The 15489-nt window shown below is 42.2% G+C and overlaps 1 protein-coding gene and 1 long non-coding RNA gene across 2 annotated transcripts in view; one reads left to right on the top strand and one right to left on the bottom strand.

Moving 5' to 3' along the window:
- The window catches only part of LOC308336136 (SH2/SH3 adapter protein Nck1-like), a 40024-nt gene extending 28504 nt beyond the window's left edge, over positions 1-11520 (bottom strand). Inside the window, exon 1 of the mRNA XM_080793393.1 lies at positions 11285-11520. The gene's annotated coding sequence lies outside the window, so the exon portion shown is untranslated. The remainder of the gene's footprint in view (positions 1-11284) is intronic.
- Positions 1-15489, top strand: part of LOC308336388 — a 668236-nt gene that overhangs the window by 558161 nt on the left and 94586 nt on the right. The window lies entirely within an intron of this gene.

Genomic DNA, 15489 nt, shown 5'->3' with positions numbered 1-15489 from the left:
TAATCTGTAACCGTTAAAGTCTAAAGACAGGCAAAACAGCCCTAAACTGTGTTATAATATTACAGCATGAGTATGAGTATTATAGAGTACAGTATGTGTTGTTATATATACCATATACTTTTTGCCATATCAGACAAACCTTAATTAATTTCCAAGACGACCTCCTCATAAGCGCAGGCAGTAGTTATGCTGTGGGTCCAGGAACAGGTCATGAAGTGTCATTATCAGTAATCCACTCATGCCGTCAAGAGGGCCAACACTGGTTCACATTCAGATACAGGGAGGGCAGTAACCCAGCCGTGGCACAGACACTGTCACCATATCAACGGAGAGGGTGGTGAATGTCTCTGATCTACATATCGGTTACAAGATAACAAAACAAACCCACTTCTCCTCGATAGTAAAAGGCTTACCCGTGTTGCAATCCTATATGGCAGCAAGTGCAAACGGCAGTGCTAAAACAATTGCAGTTTCCTCCCTGCCTGCAAGTTTGTGATCTATCATCATTATCGTTAGAGTGACGACAATAGCGATATAAGTTAGTTCACCAAATCCATTTTTAAGTCTACACCTGTTCTCACATACTGTAGTTTGTAGCCAAGCCAACTAAGCCAAGTCACGTCAATTGTATGTATACAGCACAATATCTCAACAAAAAAGCACATCCAGTGGCCGCCGTGGCCGGTGACGGTGAGGCAATGTGTTTCAGAATCAGCACCACAGATTGTGCAACTAGTCGCGACATGTTGTGAGCTTGTGGATCTGATATTTTTCAAATGAAAGATTTGGAAAAAAGTGAAACATTTTGAATATTTTTGGAAACAAATCAATCCATATTAATTTGGGGGTCCTTTACATGAAGAAGTTTGAGAACCACTGATTTAAACATTAAAAAGTTTTAGTGTCTACTGTCTACGTACATCATTGTCATTGCCCAAACATCTTGAGAAAAATATTGCATCATTCATGACACCCCATCTGTTTTAATATTGTACGTTCTTAATATTTAAAAGCATGTCTGAGCTCCATGAAAGGTGCTGCTATTGCAAACTAAGTTAACCGTCATCATAAGAAGTTGAGCGAGATGCATTCCAGTGCACTGGCACAGGGCAAAAGGGGCCTGAGAGTCACTAGCAGAGGTCCTCGTCTGTAATCTTTGTAGTGGCAGGTGATTGTGGAACAACACAGTGCCAGCGCTGCTCGGCAGGAGCATCGAGGCAGCAGCAGCAGCATGATCTCACACGGGAGGCAGACAGAGTAACCTAATCCCTGTGACAGGCTGCTAAAATCACAGGGCTCTGGTGCCTTCTGGAATGTGCTCTGTGTGCTCACTGCTCGCTCAGCCCCTCTGGCACTGCTGTACTTCCTCTTAACTTTACCTACACACACACAGTCACACACAGTCACACACGCCATACACCAGAGAAATCTGGACCACGAGTGGACACTAGTACAGCCGAGCGGCAGTATAGGACCAGAGAAGGAGAGATGGCTCGGGGTTCAAAAACTGCGTAACGCCAGGGGTTCATGTGGTTTAAAAACGCCAGGCTGAAAAAGCCCAGGAGAGAACGAAATGTCATCCCAACTGAACTGTCCTAAATCCTCTCAAAACAAAAACTGTGGCAGAGCCGCACAGGGGTCATGGGAGACTAGACCGTCCAGCTGTGGGACAGGAAGTGGGGGGAACTGGAGGGAGCGGAGGGTGGGAAAGTGATGCAATCTGACACAAGAGTGCAGCGCAGGCCTGACCCGTGAGGTCACAAAGTCATCGTGATATCTCATCTTTGTCCTTTGCATGTAATATGCCGTGTGTGCCTCATTGTATATTCATGGGTTAAAGCAAAATAAAATCTTGCACGACTGAAAATATTTGTTATTTGTGTTGAATAATTTTGAATTTAATGCATGTGTGATTTGTGAAACGTGGGCGTGAAAGGAGCCCCAAACACTGGCGCTGATTCTTAAAACAATATAAAATATGTGATATTATGATCATTTTACTAATACTGTTCCTGCGGTTCTGCATACTGCAACCAGGTGAAGGAACCACAGATTGAGGCATTAACCTTTGCTTTTATATGAAATATCCGAGACTAATGTATTAAGATTTTATGCAAGATACTTCTGAATCTGGGGGGGGGGGGGCACGGTGGCACAGTCGGTAGTGCTGCCGCGGCGTGTCGCCTCACAGCTAGAAGGTCCTGGGTTCGATTCCCGCAGGGGACGCTGTGGGCGTGTTCTCTCCTCCGCATCATCAGTGCCCATACCAGAGGCAGGGTTGGTGAAAGGGCCTTTCTGTGTGGAGTTTGCATGTTCTCCCTGTGTCCCCTAGGGTAGGTACCCTCACAAAAAACATGCTTCTGAATCTGAACATAATTTGCTAATCTGTCCTCTTCAAATGCTATAATCTTAAAATAATAACTGAAAATAGCCGATCTACAAGCTTGTAGATCGGCTATTTTCGATGCGCAACATGATTCCATAGAAGACAACATGGAATTCAAATTACTGAAATCAATTGTGGCGACTGAGAACTGTAATCCATGTATATTATCGCCCACAATTAAATTTAAAACAATGAAACTGTCATTGTTGATTTATCAGAAATGTGCGTTTACAGATCAATATTTGATTAAAAACAGACTGGGTGCTCTCGTTTTGGGCACTGTGACAGCGCCTAGGCTAGATAGAAGATCCCAGCACAAGTGTGTGAAAACAGTTGGTGGAGCCACCCCCAGGGGATCACCCTTCGCCGTTTGGAAGGGCCTTAAATAGAGCAACATCTGGCCCCATACCCTTTGAGAATAGCCAGAGATTTGAGTCTCACATTTAACTCCCACAGCAATAGATGGAAGGAATTCAATACAACCCAGCACCCCAACTTTATAGCTCACTTTTTTTATATATATTTTACTTAATTCTTTAAGTATAGCAGACAGTGTGCAAACTGCAAATACATTAAATGCAGGTTAGAGTAGAGACCCATAGTTTGGCTCCATAATATTACTAACACTTTGCCTACTTAGACTGCGCCAATCTCTCCATTCCATTTCACTTAGTCTGTGACAACACATCAGAACCTAATACCCCCTAATTAGCAAAGCACCCCCCCGTCAGTGGCGATGACTGCACTGCACATCCACGTACACACCCTACTATGGCCTGGGTGGGCTGCTACCCCATCAGTCCCACATCCAAGTCATCTGACTGGGATCAAGGTGTAATATAAATAAACTGGGACACAATCTCACCAGGCATCAGACACCGCTGGGGACTTCCCCAATCACTAATGTGATTTTACAAAGCAATGGGGTTTGCGATATCAAGTGTTGAAGTGCTATAAATCTGCCTGTGGTTGGAGACCAAGTGGCATCTCAATGACACTACTGTTCTTCACAAATACAGAACTCTGTTGGAAGAGAGCTGATCCACTCGAATTTGAGGATGAAATATACTGAAGCTGTATATACCCTCCTCCCTGGCAATATCACCCTCCCAGAGACGGAAAAAAGGCCTCCATTGTTGCAGTCAAAATAGCAGATCATTTGTAAACCACAACGAGATAATGATCGCAGACAGCTTGTATATGAACAAGATGAAATGGATACACTGGTTTCACGTTGGTCTTCATAGGAGCTGACAGGTACGGGCCCTAGGCTGCTGTCACAAATAAGGCCAAACAAGCCACTTGGGACAGAAATCAGGGTGAGACACGTGTTGGAACCTGTGGGATGCGAGGGGAGACACATTCCAGAATGCAATGCATAAATCTGGGGACCTAAATAAATACAAAATAATGAGATGTCCGATAGGTGGGGCTCGAAGAAGGCAGCGGTAGAAGGATGAAACATTTCATACAGAGCCTGAAACCCGTCTTGATTTGAGATTCACATTTTAACACGCACACTGTGATTTTCATCTTTTGGTTGTTTTAATATGTTATGCATAGAATTGGCAAGAATGGGTAGGTGAAGCTTAAGTGTAGCTAAAAGCCACATCTGGTATAATACTAGATGCTAAGCTAACAACTAACTAACATGTTTTCAAAATTGGTCCCCAGGACCTTTTTGTGTTATCCTTTTAGCCTAAATGTTTTACTGTGCCTCTGTGTTGTTTACATTTTGTTAAGTATTCAATCAATCAATCAAACTGCCAAGTTCTAAACCCCCCACAGATCATAAAGAATTCCAGGTCAGGACCTTAGAGCACCCCTTCATACATTTTTCATATCTGCTGCTAGTTGCAAAAGGGACTGAGGTACTCTGCCTTTATTGTTATTAATTATTCATGTTTAGGATGCACCTTGTGTATACATTGCCCAAATACTCTTGCCACCCGTCTGTGTGAGGATGGGGACCTCTGGAACAAACTTACCCCTGGCTGCGAGACACGTTATTTTTTGAGTGACATGATTTAACATTAATGTGACGAGAGGTATACAACATGGTCATGATGCAGCAGCTGCAGATATCATGTCTGTCTGTTTCTATTTGGCCATTTGACAGAGAAGCTTGCAGCTTATACCAAAAATGATAGGATGATATGAAAATGACACGTCATGTTGTGGCATAAATAATAAAAACAATCACGATAATGAAAATATGCTCACAATGAGCTTGTAGAGCTGCTATTTTGGTGAATCCATTTGTGCAGTGAAATATGAGCTTACCAAATGCGCTCTTTACAGATCTGTTTCATAAGTTTAAGTGGTACTGAATTTGCAGCTCAACAAAAGCTAATTCATCCGATTAGTGTATGGCAATTATAGCGGCAAAAATGCTCGTGTGCAAGTTTGGGCGCAAGGAACAAAAGATCACACTTGTGTGAAGTGAGAGGCGCTATTATCATCATCACATTCCGGCCAATCAATAGCAGACCTACAAGCTAAAAGGGGTTCCCGCCCAAAATGGGTTAAATAGTGTTATATATAATCCTGGTCTGGCACCAAATTAAAATAATGTTATATCTAATCCTAGCACCAATGCTGTGAAAATGTCCTGTAGCTCCTCGTAAGGTTGGACATACTGCCCTCCGCAGTCATCACTGTAATTAAGCCAACACTCTCCAGCATGTTCAATCTTGGCTATATGACACCCACCCACATCCCCTCCTTCTGCCCCCTGGCACTCAGATCAGCAATCAGTGATTTGTAGTGCCACAAATCACAATAAAAAATAGAAAATCTTGCCCAAGCATATTTCACCAAATAAATAAATAAATGACGATGACGATGGTGATAATAACAATAATATTGTACGGTTTACTTTACATTCACTTTGGGACGATTCAAATTGTATTTAGGGACGGTTCTCGGACAGAGGGGGGAAAAGGTTAGTCTACAGCCCTGGTCACTCATGTAACAATCAGATTTTCCAGAGTGCTACATAATTGTGAAATCCAGACTGATTGTTACCTTCGGCGGAGTCTGGATTCCATTACAGGCTACCAAAGTTCCATGTTGCCTTAACAAAGATCCAACAAAGTTCATAGTGGAAGTCCACAGGGTATTCGCATGATATGCACTATGCAGACTATCACTATGCATTGATGCATATTAGTGGAATTAGCCGCACTAGCTAGTGGGGAGGGTGTAATTAAACCATAAATGGGCCAGAGTCAGACCACAGGTCATCAGTTCAACAACAACTGCTCTTTGATGTAATTTAGTCCAAGAAACTTGTCTTCCATAACTAGGCCCAGGATTATACCTACATACTACTGTTGTAGTAGAACCAAGCAGAATTATGAGCACGGAAAAAGCACAATAAGGCCAAGCCTATATTATATATGTTATCACAATTATATAGCAGTATTATTTTATGTTATTATTACATTTGGACATACTTTAAAGGGGATATAGACAAGTTTTCAGCCAAAATGTAAAATATATATAAATGTATTTTGTTGGCCTTTTCCCCCTCTATCTTTCCCTATATTATGATGCTGAGGTGTTCTCCTGCAACAGCACACTCTCCCTTTGGCCCCCTCTGGCTGAATGCACTGTTTATATCCACTACAGTTTACTAGTTGGGACGTCGGAGGGGATTTAAACTTTTAGCCAATTGCAGCGCGAGGCTGTGACGTGTGTTCAACCCAGCAGTATTATAATGAAAACACCAACGGTGACAAGCCGTCGCGGTTCATCATAGCGATTTTTCTTCACTGCAATGAATAACCGTGGACAAAGTACACAACAACCCCATAGCCTGAAGTGACCTGGCTCAGCCAATAGAATGATGGGGGGAGGGGGGTGGAGCTAGATTTGAATTTGTTTGGAAACACTCAATCACTTCTGTGTACAAACACTGGAAACTTGTCTATGACTACATCACCTTTAAAGGTTAAGACAGGATCAAATCATATTCATACTCCAGTTTTGGGTGATAAGGTTAGCAAAAACAGAGAGATGTGTTCGGGTGAGCAGTGAATGGCTTATCACCACGGTGTGCCGTGACGTCATGTTGTAGTTTTCGGTGGTCACCTTCTCACCTATTAACTGGAGCATGAATAGGTCTTAACTAAGAATCCTGGTTCTATAAAGAACCACTTCAGAATTTCTCAAAAACATACTGCAATCAAAACTAGTCTCAACGTGACGTAATGACTCTCACGAGTGGGGCTGGGCAAATAAATCGAATATGATTATCACAATATTTTTGAGAAATTCCTCAATATGGATATTGTATTATTGCAACAATAATGTCTACTCTATTAAGTTTCTTTTAAATTCACAAAAATGCACAAACATGGCTAAAGTAGCAGATCTACAGTACACGCATACTGTACATTGTGTACAATGTATCCCATCCTGAGCTTGTAGAATGGCTATTTGTACTATTTTTGAAAAATGTTGGCAGTTTCTGAAAGTATAAAATAAGGCTTCCTGGCTTACTATTAAAACCAGTAAAATGCCATATCACGACGGTATTACAGTACAAAAATTCCAGACGACATTGATGTAATATCAATATATTGCCCAGCACTACTCGAGAGACTATCATTCAAATCAAATCACTGGTGCACAAACAAACATGTTGATTGTCTAATTGTCTAAACGTTTGCCTCACGTGCACATTTTCTATTTCATTTGGTCAGGTCAAGTGCTAAAAAGGATGGCTGAACATGCAAAGTGGTCCATGCACGTGGTCCAAGTGTATGTTTTACTAAAGCAAAATTTAAGGAATAAGCTAAATGCAATTTATACGTTTTAAAAGGGGGAAACGGCAACTAAAGCACCTCAACGTTGTGCATCACTGATCAGGTATGACAGTGCCACGTGTCAAAAAGAACAGCTTAGAAGTTAAGAACATACCTACAAGCGAACAACGTGTCGCATCTCAGCATTGTCTACCGATGACATCGTCAAATCTGCAACCTCTGCACTTAACTCCACTCCATACAGATATTACCCAATAACCCGAGTGTGAAAACAAAATACTTCCGATATTTAGCAGAACTGATTAAACCGAAAATGTGTCACTATAGCCTTCTGTCTGAAGAATATTTGTCACAGTACATTTTGCAAAAGATATTTGTGATCATCTCAAATAATTGCGATTAGGCTATTATGTAATAATTGTGACAGGCCTATTTGCACAATGCACACACGTGAAATTTGTCCTCTGCATTTAACCCATCCAAACACTATTAGGGGCGGTGGGTGCTATTAATACAGCGCCCCGAGAGCAGTTAGGGGTTAAGTGTCTTGCTTAGGGAACACTTTGACACACCAGGGCCAGGGGGCCAACCTGGGGCCTTCCCATTCCCAGACCAGCCTCTCTAACCATTCAGTTGGAGCAAGCAATGAGTTCTGTAATGATAAGCCAAAATATGTTTCATTCATGTACTGTAAGTTCATGTATCTTCTTTCCAACAAATAATATAGATATAGACTCAGACATAATCAGTATCAAAAATTGATTAATGATCCTATTCCCTAGTTAATACTGCTGGCAGGATTTAGAAATGCAAAGAATGGAAGAATTTTGGTCCCAAAATAATAACTTTAGGCCTACCCCAGTAAATCGTAAAAACCTAATTCTTGCCATACACGAATGGTACATTTAAAAATGTGTGCACATATGATTGATATCGTCCAGCATTAAACTTATAATTAGCTAGCTTGAGACAGGTGGACTTGAATGAGTGGGAGGAAGTGCTTCAGGTCGTTTGTATCAAAGCGGGTGATAGGCACGCATTTAGCGTTTATAGATAGATTAGATAGGCTACCCAATGAAATAGAACCCTATACCATGACACAGAAACAGACCACTTCCCTTCTAGATAAGGAACTAAGATCGACCAACAAACTCTATCTCAATCACACAGACTGCAGGCCACTTGACTAATTATAGGACATATTGGTCAATGTTGACACCCCAAACATCATCAAGTGCACAGTATCTAATGATATGGCCTAGCCTAAACATGAATCAGCAGAATGAGTGCTAATGACAGACTATTCTGGAATGATTTCAGGTGCACACTGGCCGTCAATTCAAGAGGATTTTGTCTGTGTGACATTTTTGCTAATGCCGTTAGCTGAAATGGTAAAAATGTACGTCGTCAATCGCCTGGGCTACTTCTCCGAGCCTTAGCCAAGTTATTTTTGTGACACCTGACCTTGGTTAGGGTCCCAGTTTGAGCAGTTATTGACTGCTCAAACATGGCTTCATGCTTGCATAAGATCATAGTAAAAAACCATGTAAGCAGGAAATAAATATCATAAAAGAAGAAATGAAAGTGAGCTTTTGCAATAGAGAAAAGAGATATGAACTGCAGGGAAATACCTTTTCTCCTATTTCTCAATATCAATGAAAACCTAAAGCCACAATACAAGCCTAAAGCCAAGTCAAGCCTAGGCTAGACTGCAGTTTGTTTTTTTGCAGCATTAATTCTATAGCTATCATGAAAACTGCACAGCTGGTATTTTCTTTTAGTTTCTTTTATTTGGTTGCTGGAGGCCACTGGTAAACCACAGCCTGGCGTTCAGGATAAGTTCTTACCGAAAGAGCTAACCCTAATATGTTAGAATTGTTATATCAAAATATGTCATACGATTAAAGCAAGGTACTAGGTTATTTGAGCACAGTACAGTAGCTCTCTCTCTGAGCAGATTCGGAGCATATGAAGGAGAGACAGAGGAAGTAAATAAGGCCACGTCACTGCAATGTCAACATATGCACCCAGCTGGGTGGTGAGGAGACTAAACTGGAGCAGGACGCCTGTTCTGAAAGGCAGTTCTGTACTGAAGAGCACAGGACATGGCAAAAGTAAAGGGGGAAGACAAAAGGAAAAATGTTCCTTCTCTCCAAAAGAGTGAAGAGAATGGCGATTCTCACAAGTCTTATAAACGTGCCTACATGGAGTGCCGTAATTTAGTGTTAGCCTTTAGAATTACCACTTATGATGACTCGCTCAGCCCTCTTCATTCTGGCAAACTATGACTATTACCCTCTTCCTTCTAGCAAACGATGACTATTTTCCTCCCTGCTGCGCACGGTGCGGACAAAATACAGACCCCCTCCTTCCCTTTAACCTTAATGAGAGACTGTGAAGAGGCCTGTCAGTGTGACAATAATTACAGAAACATTATTCACCAGCTGCAACTGCCCCCTACTTTCCAAAGTGTACACTGTCTACCACTACACCCTGCTGACTCAATTAACATTAACAACCCAACAAATCTGCAAATAATTAATGATCGTCTTTCAGTGGTGAAATACTTCTGAAATATGAATCCGTCAGAATGGTTTCAATTTTGTAATAATATGCCAAAGGTGTAGGTGTAAGTACCAAGAAGAGCCAAAAAATAAGACTGCTTTTCTAATTGCATAATACGCTAATAACAACACATGCCATTTAGTCTGGCTTTGGTTCTGTAAAGTCAACCACTGGCTGGCCCGATAGGTACGTACAATTAATCCTCTTCATGCTGGATTCGATGACTGGCCCGATAAGGCACACCAAATAAAACCAATGACAGGAGTGCATGTCTACACTAGATCAGGGTTTCTCAAAGTGGGTACTCTCTTTTCGAAAAACAGACGATCTACGGTCGCAACACGTCACAAGCTTGTAGATCTGCTATTCTTGGCAAAGTTACCCCCAGAATAGGGATGCTGGGGTTCAAGTCATTAAACGTCAAGTAAGTATACAGTAATTTTCAATCTGTCCTAATGGAAACTTTTATTCTCGTGACTTGTATCTTTATGACATACAGTGCAGTCGTGGATGAAAATGTTATTTAATTATAGGGGTGCCCTGAGCCAATAAAGATTTAGAATGAGAACCACTGCACTAGATCCACCAAATATAACTGAGAGACAGATTAGCATAGTATTTCTCCACTTATTCCCATATTGACTGCATCATGATGCTGGTTTAACAGGGAAAATGTGAGTTCCTATAGAATCCTAGTGAGTAGGTCCATTCCGATGCATCACCAGCCACAACACACTGTCAGTAACCAATTGCAGCAGCAGGTGATGATCACAATAACCTGTTGTGTGATCACATACAATACAATAGGCTCAGCCACAGAAAGCTGTTCAGAATTAATTCACTATACTTTTCACGACACTGCAGAACACATAACATTAGGTCAGCATGCATTAATCTGATATTATAATAATCTGGCGCAGACACAAAACCCTTAACACCTCCCCAAATCACAAATCCAATAATCAATGTTCAAATCCAAGGGGATGGATGGAGAGGGGTGGCCGCTGTGATTGATTCCTCTCTTATTATACAGCTGCAAGGCGTTTTCCCAGTTTTATCATCTAACCCAGTTACGTTACGTTACCAGAGAGGATTCCAACAACTGTATGGAATCGAATGGATGATGGACCCAACCAACATTTCAACAGTCGTGCATTAAACAGCAGCACTGATCTTGCCTTCTTGATCAGTTAGTAAACTAAAATAACATAGCTTGACAGCAGGCTAACTCAATGTTAACAATGTGGGAAATGCATAAAGGTGTATAAACAACGCTATAGTCCTTCCATCCGATACAGAATCCATTGTCACTGTGACAATGACACAGTCACTGTGTTATTGTGTTGGTGACTAACCACACAATCTCGACTGTCTTAACTGTATGGCTATTGGTTAACACATCTAACCAGCTGGTTAGAATGATGAATGCTGGCCATGTTGGCAAGGCTATATGTCTGGTTATGCATTGCAGCTATGTGTGTTAGCAGTTAGCCTATGTTAGCACAGGCAGATCCATCCATAGTCCATACCCTGCTGCTCCCACTGTCTCTCTCTTTCTTACCTGATTGCTGTTGTCTGGTCGCAGGCGCCACCTTTTCTTACTTCTGTGTTGAGGTTGGTCTACCATATGTCGTTGCGCAAAATGAAACGTGTGTAAACAGAGAAAGGATGAAGTGAGTCGCTGTGTGTGTGTAACTTGTGGTGGCTGGCTGGCCTAGCTGGATCATACAGTCACAGTATGCCCTGTTGGAAGGAATAGCAGCAATCCAAAATCAAAGCATGACATGGCCTGGGTCGGCAGACTCGGGAGTGGAGCCTCGGCTAGTGAGAGAACCGACACCATCCCATTGCCCGGATGGATGATGGCGCTGTGATTGGCTAGTTGGTTGCTAGGTACAGTCCGTGGCATTGACACGAGGGGACAACGTTCTTTATTATGTGTATTGTGTTAATTTGTGTATCATAAAGCAAAGCAGTTATTGATATGAGGTTTGCTGTTTGTTTAAACAATATGGACTTTTTATTTCTCTCTATGTGGGATATTTAGAATGTAACTATTACTAGTCCAGCTATTCTATGAAAACTCCCACGCTAATTATAGTTTAATTATGAAAACTCTACTCTACTCTACTTCCCCGCCCAAACAATTTATATGTAAATTAATTATGAAACCCCTGACGACTGGCTAGCCAATCGCATGAATTCGCGTACCTCCGCTCAATGGGATCTATAGACGCTATACCCATGGCTAGCTGCCACCCAGGTCTCTTTCGATTGGACGCAGAAGAATACGTGTATTTTTCCATTGGATGGTGACTCTGTCAGTCTGTACATCACTTGCTCCTTGAGTCCTTGTGGTTTGTATTCTACTATTAGGGGGGGGGGGGGGGGTTTGATTGATTGATTGATTGATTGATTGATTGATTGATTGATTGATTGATTGATTGATTGATTATTAACAGTTTGCAGAATTACAGTTGGCCTACATTTAAAGCACAACTACACGCATGACGTGCATGCGTGTGTGCCACTTACTGTACCTTTCAGAAACAGTGGTAAAATAGGAGTATGAATCGGCCTTTACAGTAAGCAAGAACAAAAACATGGTAATGCATGATCAAATACATAAGAATAGTCATCAAGACTCATACGTAAACTAAGAACCTAACAGTGGAATATCTATAATGAAACAATGCATATACAATATAGAGTGCCATGTCCATTGTCTACATATAAAATGCTATCTACGTTACATAAGTTGAGTCTTTGCATACTGTAAGGCTATAGGGCAAGTGCTACGGCAGGTGCTACGGGCTAAGATGGAGTCTGAAGAGGTGGGGGTTTCACACTAGTACGGCGGAAGATTGGGAGTGAGTCTGCAGTTCTGATTGCAATGGGAAGTGCATTCCATAGTTTTGGAGCCAGAACGGAGAAGAGTTTGGGACGTGTGGAGCGGTGTCCCGGCGTTTTTTGTGTGTGTACTTCCACCTTCCCTGCGTTGGCTGATCTGAGCATGCGAGAGGGTTCGTAGGGTCCGATCAGACCTTGCAAGATATGGGGGTGCCAATGTGCCATACCTTTGGTTCCTTTGAAGGCCAGCATTAGAGTTTTGTACTCTGTGCGAGCATCGACCGGGAGCCAATGGAGGGAGTGGAGAAGGGAGAGAGGTGAGAATTTTGTCTGGTTGAAGACCAAGGTAGCTGCTGCATTCTGGATCAATTGGAAAGGCTTAAGTGTGCATGCCGGTAGGCCAGTAAGGAGAGAGTTACAATAGTCTTGATATAGTTTTGATATTACTGATGTCTGGATGAGGTGAGGAAGGGTCTAATTTGTCGAATGTTATAGAGTGTAAACCTACAGGATCGAGTGACAGCTGTAGGCTTAATGTGTGTTTTGAAGGAGAGGACAACACCAATGTTTTTGGCTGTTGGAACCGAAGTTACGAAAGCGTTGTCTATGGAAATAGTTAGCTCCTGCATGGGGCAGGACTCAGCTGGGAAGAAGAGAAGCTCAGTCTTGTCTGGGCTCAGCTTGAGGTGGTGAGGTGAGGTGGTGAGAAGACCGCTATATGCCCATATGCCCAGATGGTTATGTGCATATGGGACCGACTGACTTAAAACCTGGAAATTTGGACATGCAGTTGTCCGGAATCCGACCGATAATGTGGTTATGGATATCCAGTTGTCCAGAACCACTGATCCAACCTACAGTATATGCCCATATATGGGCAGGCATACAGGGTATGGGCATATACTAATGACATCAGTATGGGAATAAAAGGTACACAGGTAGACAGAGAGATCTTCATATGGGCACAAAAGGGTACAACAGGGTACAGACAGACGGGTACAATGGTACCCTGACAAAGACCTCAAAACTAAGACTCAGACATACTGGGCCTCTTGAGAAACTTCAGAAAGCCCGGAGGGGAGAAACGTCGTTGTATTTAGGTTGAAATAAAAAAGACGGGGAGCAGAACTATCGTGTGCGAACGTTCCACTTTTTTTGGGTCCAGCACCGTATTCTGAAACTGGGATGTGCATATCGTTTTCCTTCTGTACCTACTGGGCCTCACTCACTAACCTGGTCATGAATAACGTGTGTATCCTAATCGTAACTTCTGTGTGTGATAAGTCAATTATGTCGTGCGATTCATGAAAGGGGGTGCAGAGCTGTGATTTGTGTGGATCACAGGTGTATCACATAATTATTTGTTTGAAAGTCACAAGCCAAAAAACACAGTCCATATCTGCAAAAAATGTGTGGAGGGAATAGTGAGAATGTTGATGTCAATGGAACCCTGTCCTCGTCCCTCCCAGTGAACTGTGGAGTTCCCCAAGAGGAAGCATATAGGGCCGTTACTGTTCCTATACATTAACAATATGAAAGCAGCCTGTAACTGCAATTTGTTCTGGTTCAATGATGACTCAGCACTCCTGGTCTCTGTCTAGGACAAAATGCAAGTTGAGAAAAGCCTCAGTTCTGAACTGAGCAAAATCCGAACAGGCTTTCTGATAACAAACTGTCAATACACCTTGGTAAAACAGAATCCATTCTTTTTGGGTCCAGTAATGCAAGTAGTAATGCAAATTATTTCATGGTCAGAGTTGACCATAGGCCTAATCTCAAGCAAAAGAGACAAAGAGGTTACCTATTTGGCTGTATTCTTGACAAGTGAAAGACAGGTGAAATAATTACATCAAAAGTGATGAAGAAAGTCAAACAAAGATTTGAGGATTTTTCATTTGTCAACAAAAGTGGTCTCAAGACTAGCCCTTCAATGCCATTTTGATTATGCCTGCACCTCTTGGTTCTCCAACACATCGCTTCAGACCTCCCAAAACAAACTGATACGACTAATTCTCTGCCTTAAGCCCATGAACCACCTAATACCAACACACTTTGCTAGTTTGGGATGACTCAGTAAGTCAGTATAGAAGACAGCGTTATGAAAATATCAATGGGATTGGTATTTAAGATATTCAAAGAGACAGTGCCCTCAATACTCTCATACACCCACAACACTAGAGTGACCATGACATGGTACCACCCAAATGTATAATAAACATGGGACAATTTTCAGTCTACTACTCTAACTCTGTCACCTCACAGATAGTTCTAAGGCCCCGGGTTCAATTCACGCCAGGGAGGCGGGGACGCTGCCTACAGACATTAAAACGCGTGTACAGACGTAAAAAGTGTGTACAGGCGGAAAAGGCTTTGTATAAACTTCCAAAGTTCTCTCCTCCGCGTTATCAGCGTCCATACCCTAGGTGGGGTTGACGAAAGGCCCTTTCTGTGTGGAGTTTGAAAGTTCTCCCCCTTCCCCTAGGGTACGTATACCCTCACAAAAAAAATACAGTAATCGTGGTCTCTATACTGCCTCCCCCTGGTCAGCCTGATGGAGTGGAAAGGAACTGGTTGGAAGTTCCTTCCAGGCCTATGTCCTATGACCTGCTCACTCCTCATTATCCATAATAATAGTCCCCACTCGGGGTGCAACGTAGGTGTGAGAGCCGAGTAGCTGCCCGAACTTGGATGTGAGGGCTGTGTAGCCCTCATTAATTTGTTTTTTCACAGTTTATTCACGATTCCAGGGCATACATTAAATAATGACATACTTACATTTGATGTGAAACACCCATATAGCTATCATAATGAAAATCACACTTGTGTGAAGTGAGGGGCGCCTCTATGTTTTCTGTTTGTTTAAAGTGCTCTTAAAAGAAACCATTATAAAGTCCATAGACTTGGCTGTTTACTCTA

Source organism: Protomyctophum bolini, assembly GCF_963924005.1.
Source record: "Protomyctophum bolini genome assembly, chromosome: 21".
Taxonomy (NCBI): domain Eukaryota; kingdom Metazoa; phylum Chordata; class Actinopteri; order Myctophiformes; family Myctophidae; genus Protomyctophum; species Protomyctophum bolini.
Note: the sequence above shows the minus strand (reverse complement) of the source record. Positions and strands in the feature narration are given on the sequence as shown.